At 46.5% G+C, this 13,509-nt stretch overlaps 1 pseudogene; it reads left to right on the plus strand.

Moving 5' to 3' along the window:
- Positions 1-12,172: 12,172 nt before the first annotated feature.
- LOC121838160 lies at positions 12,173-12,774 on the plus strand (annotated as a pseudogene).
- The last annotated feature ends 735 nt before the right edge of the window (positions 12,775-13,509 follow it).

Below are 13,509 nucleotides of genomic sequence, written 5' to 3' on the forward strand. Positions count from 1 at the left end.
GCACTGAATTTTACAACTACAGCATTCTATGTTACCTCTAAGGTGTATGATAGACCCTGTCTTTAAAGAGGAGAAGGTTTCCGCGAACAATCTCTTTAACGAAATAATTACGGTGTGAGACACATTTTGAGTTATGAAAGAATCTGAAATTAAGTCCGATACCGAGAAATTAAATCGAAAATAAAGGTAAGTTTCGGTTTCGCTCCGGAATTAAAACGTACCTCCTGACCTAAATATTACGCTAAATACCGTTTTTATTCTCAGGATAAAGAGGTGACCTGCGCTCATAACACCCTAGCTCCCTAGTATTACCAGAAACAATTTGTGTCACTCAATGAAGCCAGGAAACTAGAAAGACTCAGCAGCGGCACGCATCTCCGACCCTCACTAAACCGGCCATTTTGGAAAACGAGTGGCGCCACCTATAGTGAATTGGAGTCGCGAATAGACCGACACGCGGCGCGGCTCTGTTTACCAACACGGCCGGAAGGCCGCTCATGCGCAGAAGCTATGTAAGCAAAAGCGGCCAGGCTCCCCGTGTTTTGCCTTTGTCTTGTGTGGCGTGCGCTCGTTGTTGAAGTTGTAGAGACGCTTCTAGCTTTATTTGTGCGTCGTGTTCCCTTCCAACGTATGTCGTATGTCATTCCCGATTATTTGAGCTCGCTTTTCGAGCCCGAACGGCAGCGGTATCGAGACAAACCGTGCGGGGACGGCGTTGCCTTAGAGTCGATCCGTACGCCGTAAACAAGAACTGCTGGAGTCTCGACGTGAAGTCGCTGTCACCGACGTCGATGGCTCACGTCGTCGTTTATTTAGTTTTTTCGCCAAGCCAATTCACGGCCGACTTGGTGCAGGCGTACAGTTCACTCGAGGCCTACAATTACTTTGAGCCGCTTTCCGCGCTGCCGGTGGGATCAGCAGACTGTGGGTCTGCGGAAGTGTATTTATTAATTGATTAAATACATACAGCGTCCTTCGAGTTAAGGTATGATATTTTTTTTACCCTCATGATCACAAGGCACGCGGTGACGCTTTTTCTGTTCTGCCGCCGGTCTCCTTCCTCTTGGTAGCACGGGCGTAGCGAGCAGTGTTGTAGGCGTTACCGAAATGAAGTAACGAAATACGTCACTCGTTACTTGCAGATAGAAGGAACGCGTCATCGAGCTACGTTACCTCAAAATAAAAGGAAAGCGTTACCGTTACCGTTACCGACACTGGGACAAAGGGCGTAGGCGTTGGGGTTTTTCCGAAGTGAGAGTTTTTGTATGCGAAAAAGACAAGCAAAATTTTGAATGTGGGTGGAATGTAGTGCAGTAAGTAATTACTTGGCTCCTACACTTCGTTTCAGCTTAAGCCCAGACGTGTTGAAGCTACGAGCTAATGGGACCAGCCAAGCAGCGCCAAAAGGGCGAGTCACTGGGTCCTTCTTGTTTATGATTGGTTCAGCGATGGTACAGAAACAGGGTGGATACAAGGATGGTGTGTTTTTGACGCTGTCGATTGGTCCCATCAGCTCGTATCGTCGACTGCGTCTGGGCTGAAGATAAGACAAAATATAAAAAAACGAAAAAAAAAATCTCTTTTTTTTTCAGGTCTTGGAAAAAATATGTAACAAGTAACGTAACTGCTAGTACGCGTAATTCGAAAGAAGTCGCGTAAGCACGTTCCCCGTTACTGTCTTGAAAATGTAACGACTACGTTACTACGTTACAGAAAAAAGTAACGCATTACCGGCAACGCCGTTACTTCTAACGCGTTGCCGCCAACACTGGTTGCGAGCCACCGACGACCGCTTGGCCGCTGCTTTGTGTGCGAAGACCGTAGGAACAAAATCTGGGTGGTCTCGATCAGACGACGGTCTGATCGAAGTTCTCGACGCTGAGAGCAGGCACGCGATAGAATGCACCTCTTCCCGCGTGTAAATAGACCGTTTTAGTGGATCGTTGTCAAGGATTGAGTTGCTAGCGGGAGCTTGTGCCGTCGCTCGAGCAGGGATTGATCACGCGTTCGCAAGGCCCGCAATCCTTAGCGTAAGCTCTACTAAAACTTTCTACACTCTGTCCCAGAAGCTGCGTCCAGCCAAAGCAGAGGCATAGGCGCGGACACATGGCTTTCAGATTTGCTTTCCTTTCGCGAGTGCTAATGAAAGGAAAGCACATCTGCAAACCACGCTCTCGCCTGTGCTGCACGCAACTCATGAGATGGAGTATTAGCGCCGAGATGTTTAGGTAGCGCACTCTTATGGTTTCCATCCGTGACGTCACGACTGGGATTTGCCTCGCCGTGACGTCACCAGTTGTTACCCTGGCTACTTTCCTTCAGGTGCAACGACGAGTTCGGTGGTGTGTTTAAAAAGCACAGTGGAAGCTAAGAGCCATCGCAATCCGAAACTAACACCGTCAAAGTTGACAATCTGACAACGCTCATATGCCCATGGTTTGGCCAATCGTGGAAAGCTGACCGCAGCGACGCCTTTGGTCGCGCACATCGCTAATAGACGACTGCAAGCAAGGCGACTGGCCGCCGCCATGTCTCTGATCGGGCGGACCAGCCCGTGCCATTGCAAGCTTGCCAAAGCTAAGTTCACGCGCAAGCTGCACGTGCTTGCGGGGCACCAGTTGGGGCGCCATGCTTGCAATGGTCTATATAGCTGTGTGCGCGACTGCTGAGCGCGTGCTGACTGCGTGCTCCCACAGTTCTTTTTGCCACGTGCATTCCGCACCATCAAAAATGTCGGTCTTAGCAGCCTATTAATGTGAGTTCGTTCGGAGCATGCGCTTTGAACGGCGCCCTCAAATATCGCGTCAGGTGAATACCCCCTATATGGGAGGAGATCGAACAGTCACGCCTTTAGCGGTCGAGGACCACAAATCTTATTTTCTTGTTTGTTTTTGATCCAAGAAATCGAAGATGCCGATTTGAAGGGCTGTGCTAGGCAAGGTTCAATTTCTTTGTTATGCTCTGAGTAAATTCCGGGCTGTGGCGACAAGTAAAGCCCCTCTGCCCTGGGAAAAGTGGCGCCATTCGTTGTTGTGGAAATGCTCGAGACTAGAGTGCCTTCATACACACGCGCGCTTTTGCTTGAGTGGTGACATCTCGACCATTTTTCCGCCCAATCGTTCTTTCTATGCATTTTGAAGTGCGCGCAATCCGGTGTCACTCAGCACGAACGCGTAGCTTTGGCTAATGCATAGACGCCATTTCACCGCCCAAGTCACGCACCAAGTGCGCGAGAGCGTCACGCGCTGGCACATTCAGGGTAACAATGGATGTCTTCACCCTGAGACAGACAGACATGTAGGCACCCTACTCGAGACACGTGCGGCGCGCCACCTCGGGGAAGGACATGGCGTCTGAAATCTAGCTCAGTGCTGCGTTGTGCCGCCATAATCTTCCCAAGGGCTGCACGTTGCACGTGCCTCGAGCATCGACGCACCTTGCGCTACTTTTAAAACATGAAGGGGCTTTAGCGACAAGCTCGATAAAGCGCATCCTATAATTTGATCTTCTCCCCAATGGTATCTTAAATAAAGTATAGAGGGTGACCCCGAAACAAAAAATGGCAGGGTTTGTTTTCACTGCAAAAATAAACTAGGCATCGCCGAACGCTCATTTTTCGCCCCAAGGTAGCGCTATAGAGGTCCTAACCAGACGCCAAAGTTTCAGCCTGAACCGGTACCTTTATCAAAAGTTAAAAATTATTTCCTGAAAATGTCATTTGGGAAGATGGCTGCCGACTGAGCTTTCGAATACATGGTGCTCTATGGGCGCCAGAAACCGAAAACGGGCGAAAATGGGCACGATTTTTCCATTATTTAAAAAAAAAAAACCTTTTGGTTAAGATATCGGTTCGGGCTGGAACTTTGGCATCTGGTTCGGAGCTCTAGCGCTACCTTTCGGGGGACAATGAGCGTTCGGCTATGCGTAGCTTGTTTTGGCAGTAAAAAAAAAAAAAAAAGAAACCCTGTAAATTTTTTTTTTACAGGGACGCAATACGCAACAGTCTTTTAGTATGCCTCCAGTGGATACAAAGTCATTGCGGCGTCTCAGATAATGAATTAGCCGACGCTCAGTAGCAGCAGATGCCCTTAACTTTATCAATGAAGTACGAGCCCCATATAGTAGATCAGATATAAAAACAGCAGCGAACATACTGGGGAAGACTGTAAACAAACGCCCGCGGGACGACGCCACCGATCAAGAGACACGGCTGCGCACTATCGACACCCATCTAATGTTTCATGTACCTTGAGGTCTCGCTGTTCGGCGCTAAGCTGTGCTACATCGAATACGCTTAAACGTTGCATACATAAATAAGTACTTCTTTTCCCTCACAGGAAGACTTAGTTCGCCAGACTGAGCCAACTGCAACACTCCGGAAGATTTGATACACATTTTGCTGGATTGTCCCGCCTAACGAACGGACACAACTAAGAAAAGATATTAAGTTATCCCCTCAAGAAGACCTCACCCTCGACCACCGTGCCCTCGACGGAATACTGGGACCATGGAGAAACGAAGCCACCGCCAAACTTGCGACAAAGCCTCCTTTTGCGATTCCTGACCGCGACTGGTCTCATCAAGAAACTTTAATGTAAAATAAGTTTATGTTGCTTTTTTTTTTTTTTCAAACTTTTCTTTACATCTTTTAACCTCTCTTCCACACCCTCACCAGAGTAGCCAGTCAGGAGATATCTCCCGGCTAATTTCTCTGGTTTCTCTTTTACTCCATCAATAAAAAAATAAAAAATAATGTGCAGCTTTGATTCCAGCACGCAACTAGGAGAAATGTCGGCACTGAATATTGTGCTGACAATGCAATTGTGATGTTATTGTCGGTTGATGAATCTACCGCCGCTGAATACCTCTTAAAATTCATTTTGTAGGTGAGCTCTCATAATGTAATCATTCCAGTTACCCCGATAACGATACCCGATACTCCGCCGTCACCTTCGCGTATGCATCTTATTGGTATCGGAGGTATCGAAGCAATCTGCTAAAACTCTCTATTATACCTTATTTCATTATTATTTCCGTAGATTGTTGCAAAAGCAGCGGGAGCTGCAACAGCGAGCCCAACGTGAACAGATTTGTTGAGCACTCGAGTTTCCGCGATGAAAGTGCACCGTTCAAAACTATAAGCTCGCACCCGTAGCTTCGGCTTTGGCATCAGCTTAAACGTCGGCTTGGGCCTTTTTTTTTTTTTTTACATAGTTTCATCGTGTCCGATTACGAGGCAAATTTATGTCAATCACAATCAGATACTTTTCGAGTTTGTATAATGGGAAACACGATCATTCATCGATCGTGACGCTGAAATTTATATAGCGCTGGACTAAAACGTTCTGGCCTGTGAGGCCGTCGCCTTTCCAACGGATACGTGCGGTTTTACACCCTTGAATTTGTGAGCATTCGTACCGCCTAAGAGGCTTAGAAACCGCTCCTGTCTCAATCGATCAGAGTTAAACGCAAGTGTGTGAATGGGCCTTTAAGGCCGTTTACACACTTGCGTTTGACTCCATACACACACGCATCACATACACACTTTTTTTTTGGCCAGTCGATTTAATATGGAGTCAGAAGGCTACCTAATCGATATTTTGCTGCAAAGTCGAGCACATTTAAAAAAAAAAAAAAAAAAAAAAAAAACTCAGCTGCTTGGATTTGAAATCGAAACATGAGCACGGAAGCTCATGGCCGCGACATGTAAACGATGTGTACAGAGGATGAGGGAGAAATGTAAAGCAGGAGAGAATTGTCGGAAGTCACGTGGCTACAACGGATTGCATTTTTTTCCCTCCTTTCCGGCGCGTGATGACGATGTAAGCTTTTATTTGACTATGGAAATATCCGAAGATGGGTGGGGCCCCTAGTCCTGGGCCCGTTTGCTCGAAGCCGGTTAACTTTAACCGCGGTTAAAAGTTAACCGCCCTTCCCTACTAGGTACCTACAAGTACCTAGCCAAGTTTGACGAGGGCTGGATGAGCGATAGCTCCGTGTTTTATTATGGGGTGGTAGCTGGTGCCACCTACTGGCTGTTGCGAATATACGTGGCTTCCGTGGAAAGGTTCCCGAAATGGGGGGACCCAAAAAATGCGCGCTGCCTGTTTTTCGCGACGCAGCGCGGCATACATTTGAGCTTGAGAAGCATATTTTATTGCTCGTAGTACAAATAATCGTCAAGGTAAAACTAAATTAACCCTTGTTTTGAAATCTTCTAAATATTTGGCTGTATGAAGTGAAGAAAAGCCTTGTTGAAATTTCCTTCCGATTTCGAAAGAGGACGACGAAGTTGAGTCCTTGAAACAATGAGAAAGAAGTGAGCAGTGAAAGGCGGGCGGTGCACCGGCAGCATGGTTGGCCAGCATGTAAGAACTGTACAGAACACCGTCATAAATTGAAAAACCTGTAACTCGGCTCCATTGAAAATTGACCTATTAGTAAATTACCCGAACATTGAGGAGAACGCTGGAAGTGTAATTCTACGATCCGCGCGCGCTGGCCTTCCACTTATAAAAGATTCGAAGTAAATATTCATAATAAATCTTTGACGAACGCGCGTGCACGGCAAATTTTTTTTTTTTTTTTTGGCTTTTTGCTTTAGAACAGTTATTACTGCAGACGCCAGCGGGTGCAGCGCGTGTAACTACACTCGTTGCATGCACCTCGGTGCTGTTGAAATTTAGCAAAAGGTCTATGGGAACGCTCTCTGCTTTTGTGTGCTATCAATACCCGGCCGATTGATTCAAGGCAATTTACTTTCCAAAGACGTTGCCATGCCGACAACTATCGCGTTCATTTAGGCTTAGTAACGGCCAGAGTCGAAGGTCTATCTAAAAAACGCGGCGAGGTTATTGCTCATGCTTTGCGTTTTAAGTGAGGTAAGGCAACGCGAAAACCTCCTGCACCATTCATTGCTAACTAACGCGCCTACTACTGCAGCTACTGCGACGTATTAGTTCCAAAGCGAGCGGCGCTCACTCACCGGGACACCGCCATGTTTCCCCGCAGTCCTTACTCTGCTGGTCACGTGACCCAAAATTCCCCCTCGTAGGGAAATCCGGTTAACCGCGGTTAGTTAACCAGCTTCGAGCAAACGGGCCCAGGGCTCAGAGACGACTACGGCGGCGTTGCATGCACCGTTTGTCGTGCGATTGCTTCGCACTTATATCCCTTCCTCTCAATGTTCTGCGCTTGAAGATCGATTGGCCGGTAACACGAACGAGAGTTCCGATGTTGCGGCTCCGCGTCCGTCGCAATGTTGGTCTGTCGTGCGCCGCCATCGCATCGTCCATCCCGCCGTACCTCGCCGTATTGAGAGTGACCTGTCCATATAGTTCCTGTGATTTTTGCAACATTTTTTCGATCAATGTATTTGCAGCTGCTTGACGGCTGTAAATATTTTTACAGCGATCTGTTAAGGACTAGCTTCCCCAGGATTGTGTCCGCCAGCAAATGAATGTCGACACAACACTCCGACCAGCTACCGCCATCTATGAGTGACGGCGGCAGCCAGTCAACCGGCTTGCCGGTTGTCTGGTATCCGCCGTCGCTCATAGATGGCGGCAACCTTTCCAGCCTTTCCACTTTAACTTGCGAACTTGCGGCCAGTCATTACTTCATTCCCACCACAGTACAGTTTCGCTGTCCTCCTTCTTCACCAAAATAAAAAAAGCTGAAAGTTTTTTTTTTTTTATTTTTAATATTGATTGTGCTCTTTAGATGACCCCCGGTTTTGAACATATTTGGTACGCTTTAGTTTGAACGTCACATACCACTAAAAATTGTGAGCGCGACTGAAACCGGCCAATAGACAACTTCCACAAACTCGTCAGAGCGGGCGCGTTGCACTCTGTTGCAAACTGAGGCGCGGAATGGAGGGGTGGGGGTTGCGTTGCAAGCTGAGGGCCAGGAGCGGAACGCGTATGGAGTTTCCTTCCCACGGATATTCACAGTGGATAACATGGTATTACGCTGCAATCAGGCGCTTCGAGTTCCGGAATAAGTCTGTTCTCGACCGGGCTGTTTTCGGGCGGAAAGAGAACGAATTTCAAGCCGCAGTTTATGTTCTGAATAGTTAGGCTCTTATAGGCCATGTTTAAATTAAAAAAAACTCGGCAAACATAAACACTCTACCCGTGTCTCTTTAAGAATCCAGTAGAGATGATGAAAACGAGCGGATCCGCTTTGCGGTTGCGACTCGAACGGCAGTGCAAATGCAACATAATAAGAGAGATCAAAATTTAAAAAAAAATAAAAAATAAAAAAAAAATGAGACGAGCTTAGAAATTGTGTTTGGGAAGAAAAATGCGCATACCTGTGATTTCCATTCTTTTATTCTATATTTTGATATCCTCGTCTACACAAGGGTATACTTCTTGGTTCTTGGCACCTGTCTCCTTCTTTTTTTTTTTTTTTTTGAAAATATAATTTTACGTTTATGCATGTCAACGATAACTCGAGCACAAAATATATTCCTTGCGGATTCTCTTTACTATGTTTATGTTGATATGTGCGTTGAATACAACGCTCAATATTTAAGAAAAGGAAGCTTTTTCAAAGTGTTATGAATGAAACTCTGCGAGAAACCGAAATGAAAATTTCGCGTATTACACCGCCACGAGCGCTCTCGTCTTCTTTTGATGCCTGTTTTGTGCATTTTGGGGGATTCAGCCGCGTTTCATTTGTAGCCTTTTCCCCATAAATAACGCGGAATATTTTGGGGATCAAGCGAGTTGCTGTCATGATTTGTTTCGTTTGTTGCAGTTCTTGTCTGGGGGTTACCCAGTTTTCGTAACGTAGAGGTCGTAAATCTTGTGCGAGTGTGGAGACAGCTTCTTGTCGTTCTTGGTTCGTGGCTAAGAATTCCCAAATGAGGTGTCTGCAGGTGCCCAGGACTCGACATGTTTTACAATTGGGGTTGGGACCAGGGTCGTCTTCGGATGTCGGTTTATGGCATCTTTTAAGTCTGGTGTGATTGCCGTGTTCGTTGCTATGCGACGAAGACATACCTTTTCCGTCTTGGAATACCGCGGTGGGAGAGGGTTTTCCTCCGCAGGTTGAAGAGCCGGCTAACTTGCTTTTCTTTCGCTTCTTTCGGCTACTTTAATTTCGTCTGGGTCTACTCCTGTTGGTGAGATATGGCTGTGGGGAGATATATGCTTGAAGCTCGTTACACACAATCTCGTGGGCTTCCTCGTGTCCAGGAATCCGTGTAATTTTGACGTCACTTCCCTGAGATCTGAGGGTATTTGCCACGGTCTTGATTTTCTTTGTAACGTTTTCTTTTCTATCTATTATTTTGCATGATCGTACTGCTGTCTGGGAATCAGTGAAAATGTATGTGCATTGTGGTCTGTTCTGCAAGCTTTGACCTTCAAGTGCCCAGAGGATGGCATGGAGTTCTTAAGTTTTCACATTCTTGCAGTTGGGACGTACTTACAGCGGTGCAAGTTCTGGCTGAGTGCGGTAGTCCCGTCCTCGTTTCGTGCGGCGTCCGTGTAAATGGCTTCGCTGACACCGCGGTATTCCGAAATATGAACCCAGTCGGAGGAGGAGGTAGTCCGGCTTAGTGTACAACGTCTGGGCGTCGAGATAAGCCCCGATAGCCTTCAGCGCTCCCACCGGCTGGGAAAGTTCTCGGCTAACAAAAACCAACCGTTCATCGTGAGATTCTTGCACTTAAAGGACAAGCAGAACGTTTTGTTCTCTGGAGGTAAACTAAAGGAAACTCAGTACGAGGTGCGTGAGGACCTCTCGCTTTCAGTGCGCACGGCTCGCACTAAACTCTTTCATTATGGCAGATCACTAAACTTCCTGTTCAAAATTCGCTTTGACAAACTGTACGTCAATGACAGGTGTTGCCAGTATGACTCTGCGGCCGACTCTGTCACAGAGATTCCTGTATAGCAGCGAGGACATCTCTCTGATCGGTCACCGCTGCCCGTCACTACGTGACGTATAATAACGAATAATAGATAAACACGAACCATACGGTCACGTTCACTAATATCCCTAGCCTTCTTCCCAAATGTGAGGAGCTCGGTGGCTTTAATCGAGATAACAATCCTGACATTGTCATTGTTACAGAAACGTGGCTAAAGCTTGAGATAAGTGACAGCGAAATTTTCCCTCCTAACTTAATGTTTAATATTTACTGATGTGATCGCTCCGCACAGACAGGAGGTGGTGTGCTGAAAGCGGTAAAAAAAGGCATTTTTTTCTTTTATATTACTACTAGCTCCAATATCCAGGCTACTTTTGTTTGTGTTACGTTGTCCTGCACAACGACTATTATCGGTGTCTGCTACCGACCTCCGAATTATAGCGGCATGTTTTGCCACGCGCTTCATTCTCTGCTGCTTTAAATTAATAAGCGGTACCCAAGATCAAATGTCTTAGTTTCCTGCGATTTTAACTTTATTAACATAGATTGGCTTAATGTAAAAACTAATGGGTCCAGTGAAGCCAGGGATTTTCTCGATCTATGCTTAAACCATAATCTCACCCAAGACTTCAACAAACCTACAAGTGAAGACAACATCCTTGATCATAATCTAACGACGTCCCCAGACCTGGTGACATCCATTAACCAAACGAAAGGTTTTAGCGACCACAATTTGCTGACCGTGGAGTTATCCTTACCCATCCATCACAGAAACCCATCCTCAAAAATTATCAAGGACTGCTCCAAAGCCAATTTCGACGCAATGAACAGCAATCTTTCTGCATGTCTACCGTTGTATATCGCCAGTTTTTACTTCAGCACCGTGGATCAGAACTGGTTGCTTTTTAAAAACAAGTCAAATAATCTCGTTGACCTGTTTGTACCCTCTGTTCACATACGGAGCGATGATTGCAACCCATGGTATAACAAAGCATTAACTTCCCTCAACAATAAAAAAAGCGGTTGTTTAGAAGAGCAAGGCGTCTAGACTGCGACGCTGCCTGGGACGCATACTTTTCGTACCTTAAGACCTACACTCGGAACCTTCGTCTGGCTAAACATAAGTTCTCTTTTGAGGATCTTTTTGGTATCCTGCGTAACTACCCTAAAAAAATTCTCACGATAATATCCCCTAACTACCGCTCCTCCTCTATCCAGCTAACCGATGAGGACGGGTCCCCAATATCTGAAACGGACTGTGTCACAGTATTAAACGACTGTTTTTAATCTGCGTTTACATTAGAATACGCCGACGCTCATATATTACAAGCACTACCGTACGAGTCTACGGAACCTATTGACATCTCATGTCCTGGAATAGCGAAATTCCTTGACAACTTGAAATTGACATCCTCTAAAGGACCTGACGACATCACCTCCAAAATTCTTCGCTACACCAAAGCAATATCTAGCGAATTCCTTTACTTAATATTCTCACAGTCCTTATCGCAGGGATGCCTACCATCCGACTGGAAACTGGGTAAGGTCGTTCCGGTCTTTAAGAATGGGGATCGTTCTTCGGCTTTGAATTACCGCCCTATATCTCTAACCTGCGTAGCCTCAAAACTTCTAGACCATATTATCTTCTCAAACGTTGTATCTCATCTTGAGAGAAATGACTCCTTTTACAACAAGCAACACGGTTTTCGTAAGGGACTGTCTTGTGAGACGCAGCTCGTAGAATTGACCCACGAGTTATACACTAATTTTGAATCCAACCACCAAACTGATGCCCTATTTTTGGACTTTTCGAAGGCTTTCGACCGCGTTGCCCACTGGCGCCTGCTTGCCAAACTTTCATGCTTTAGAATTGACCCTCTCATTCTCTCCTGGATCCGGGATTTCCTTTCCTTTCGCACTCAATTAACCACAATCAATAGTTCCTCATCCACCCGCGCTGAGGTTACCTCGGGAGTTCTCCAGGGCTCGGGTCTTGGTTCCATACTGTTTCTAAATATTATTATTGACATTCCAAGCAAAATTTCCTCTACCATCCGCCTTTTCGCTGACGGCTGCGTTCTATATCGAAAGATGGTTTCTTTTGAAGACCATCTTCTATTTCAAAGAGACCTGGACGAAATCCAGGCATGGTGCACCGGGTGGTTAATGACACTAAACAAATCGAAATGCAAGTTAGTCCAGTTTTTACGAAAACGACAAGGATCTCGGTTCTCGTACAAATTAGAAAATCACTTAGTCGAAGACGTCCCGTCCTCTAAATACCTCGGTGTGACTCTAACTAACGATCTCACCTGGAACGCTCACATCGAGCTTATATCCGCTGAGGCGTCTCGCTGCCTCAGTTACATAAGACGAAACCTAAAATCGGCTCCCCCATTCGTGTGAAAATTGGCTTATGAGACATACATTCGACCAAAATTGGAATATGCTGCGGCCATTTGGAGCCGTCAGCAAATATACTTATTAAATCATCTCGAGGCAGTCCAAAACCGCGCTGCCAGGTTTATTTTTGAAGAAAATATGATTGGTCAGTTAGTGTATCCGCCCCAAAGAGTGAACTGAACCTTTCTGTAATGAATGTCCACCGTAAGATAGCGCCACTCTGTCTCTTTCACAAAACCAACTACTACCCCCCCCCCCCCCCCCCCCCCCTGCGCTCCCAGACCCTCTCCTCCTACCCCCAGGCGATCTTCTTCGCGGCTAAATCACCCGTTTCACGTTTTGCGCATCTCAGGCAGCAGAACCTATTTTAACTCCTCCTACCTCCCTCGTTTTATATTGTAAACTGGAACGACCTCCCCTCAACTACTGTAACCCAGACGTATCCCACCGGATTTCGCAACGCTCTTTGTTCTCATTTCTGTTAATCCCCACTGTGCCGTTCTGTTTGTTTGTCTTGTGCTTACTGGTTTCCATGTATCAATGTTTTCATCCCCTTATGCTCCTTATTTACCCAGACTAATTTGTGTATTGCCGTTGCTCGTGGCGATGCCACGTTGATTTGCAGCACCCCATGTGTTCGCATGTGTCGTTGTTACTGTTTTATGCTCTCGTGTTATGTACCCCCCTCCCCCCCCCCCCCCCCCCCCTTTATGTAATGCCCTCAACGAGGGCCTTCAAGGGAACTTGAATAAATAATAAATAAATAAATATTTTTCTGCTTGAGGGTCGCATCTATTTTGCGTTTGTGCCTTTTTCGTCGCACTCTCTCTCCTTTTGGGGTTTTTCTTGCTCTAATTTTGTGGCGTCAATTTGACGTCCACCACCATTTCGTCCTTCCACGGGGGAGGGGTTGGTGCCATGCTCGGTATTAGGAAAGTTTTTCCACCCAGGATGTTGATAATTATTTTTCCTGGGTGCGTTCTTTAGAGTTTGAGTCGCTGATTCACAAGGCCTTCTTCTGCGAGGTGTTTTATAGAAGTGATCCGGCTGGGGGGTTTTGTGTAGGTCGAAGATGCGGATCCGGATTGCTGCTTTTGTTGGGAGTTTCTAGTTTCTGTTGTAGAACCACGTGATCCCCGCGGCCCTAGGCCTAGCTCAGGCAGGCCGTAGGGCGTCGCCATCTGGGGGCGCGTCCCGTATGCGAGGGGAAGCCGTATTCC

The sequence above is a fragment of the Ixodes scapularis genome, unplaced genomic scaffold, assembly GCF_016920785.2.
Source record: "Ixodes scapularis isolate PalLabHiFi unplaced genomic scaffold, ASM1692078v2 PGA_scaffold5__190_contigs__length_132052651, whole genome shotgun sequence".
NCBI lineage: Eukaryota > Metazoa > Arthropoda > Arachnida > Ixodida > Ixodidae > Ixodes > Ixodes scapularis.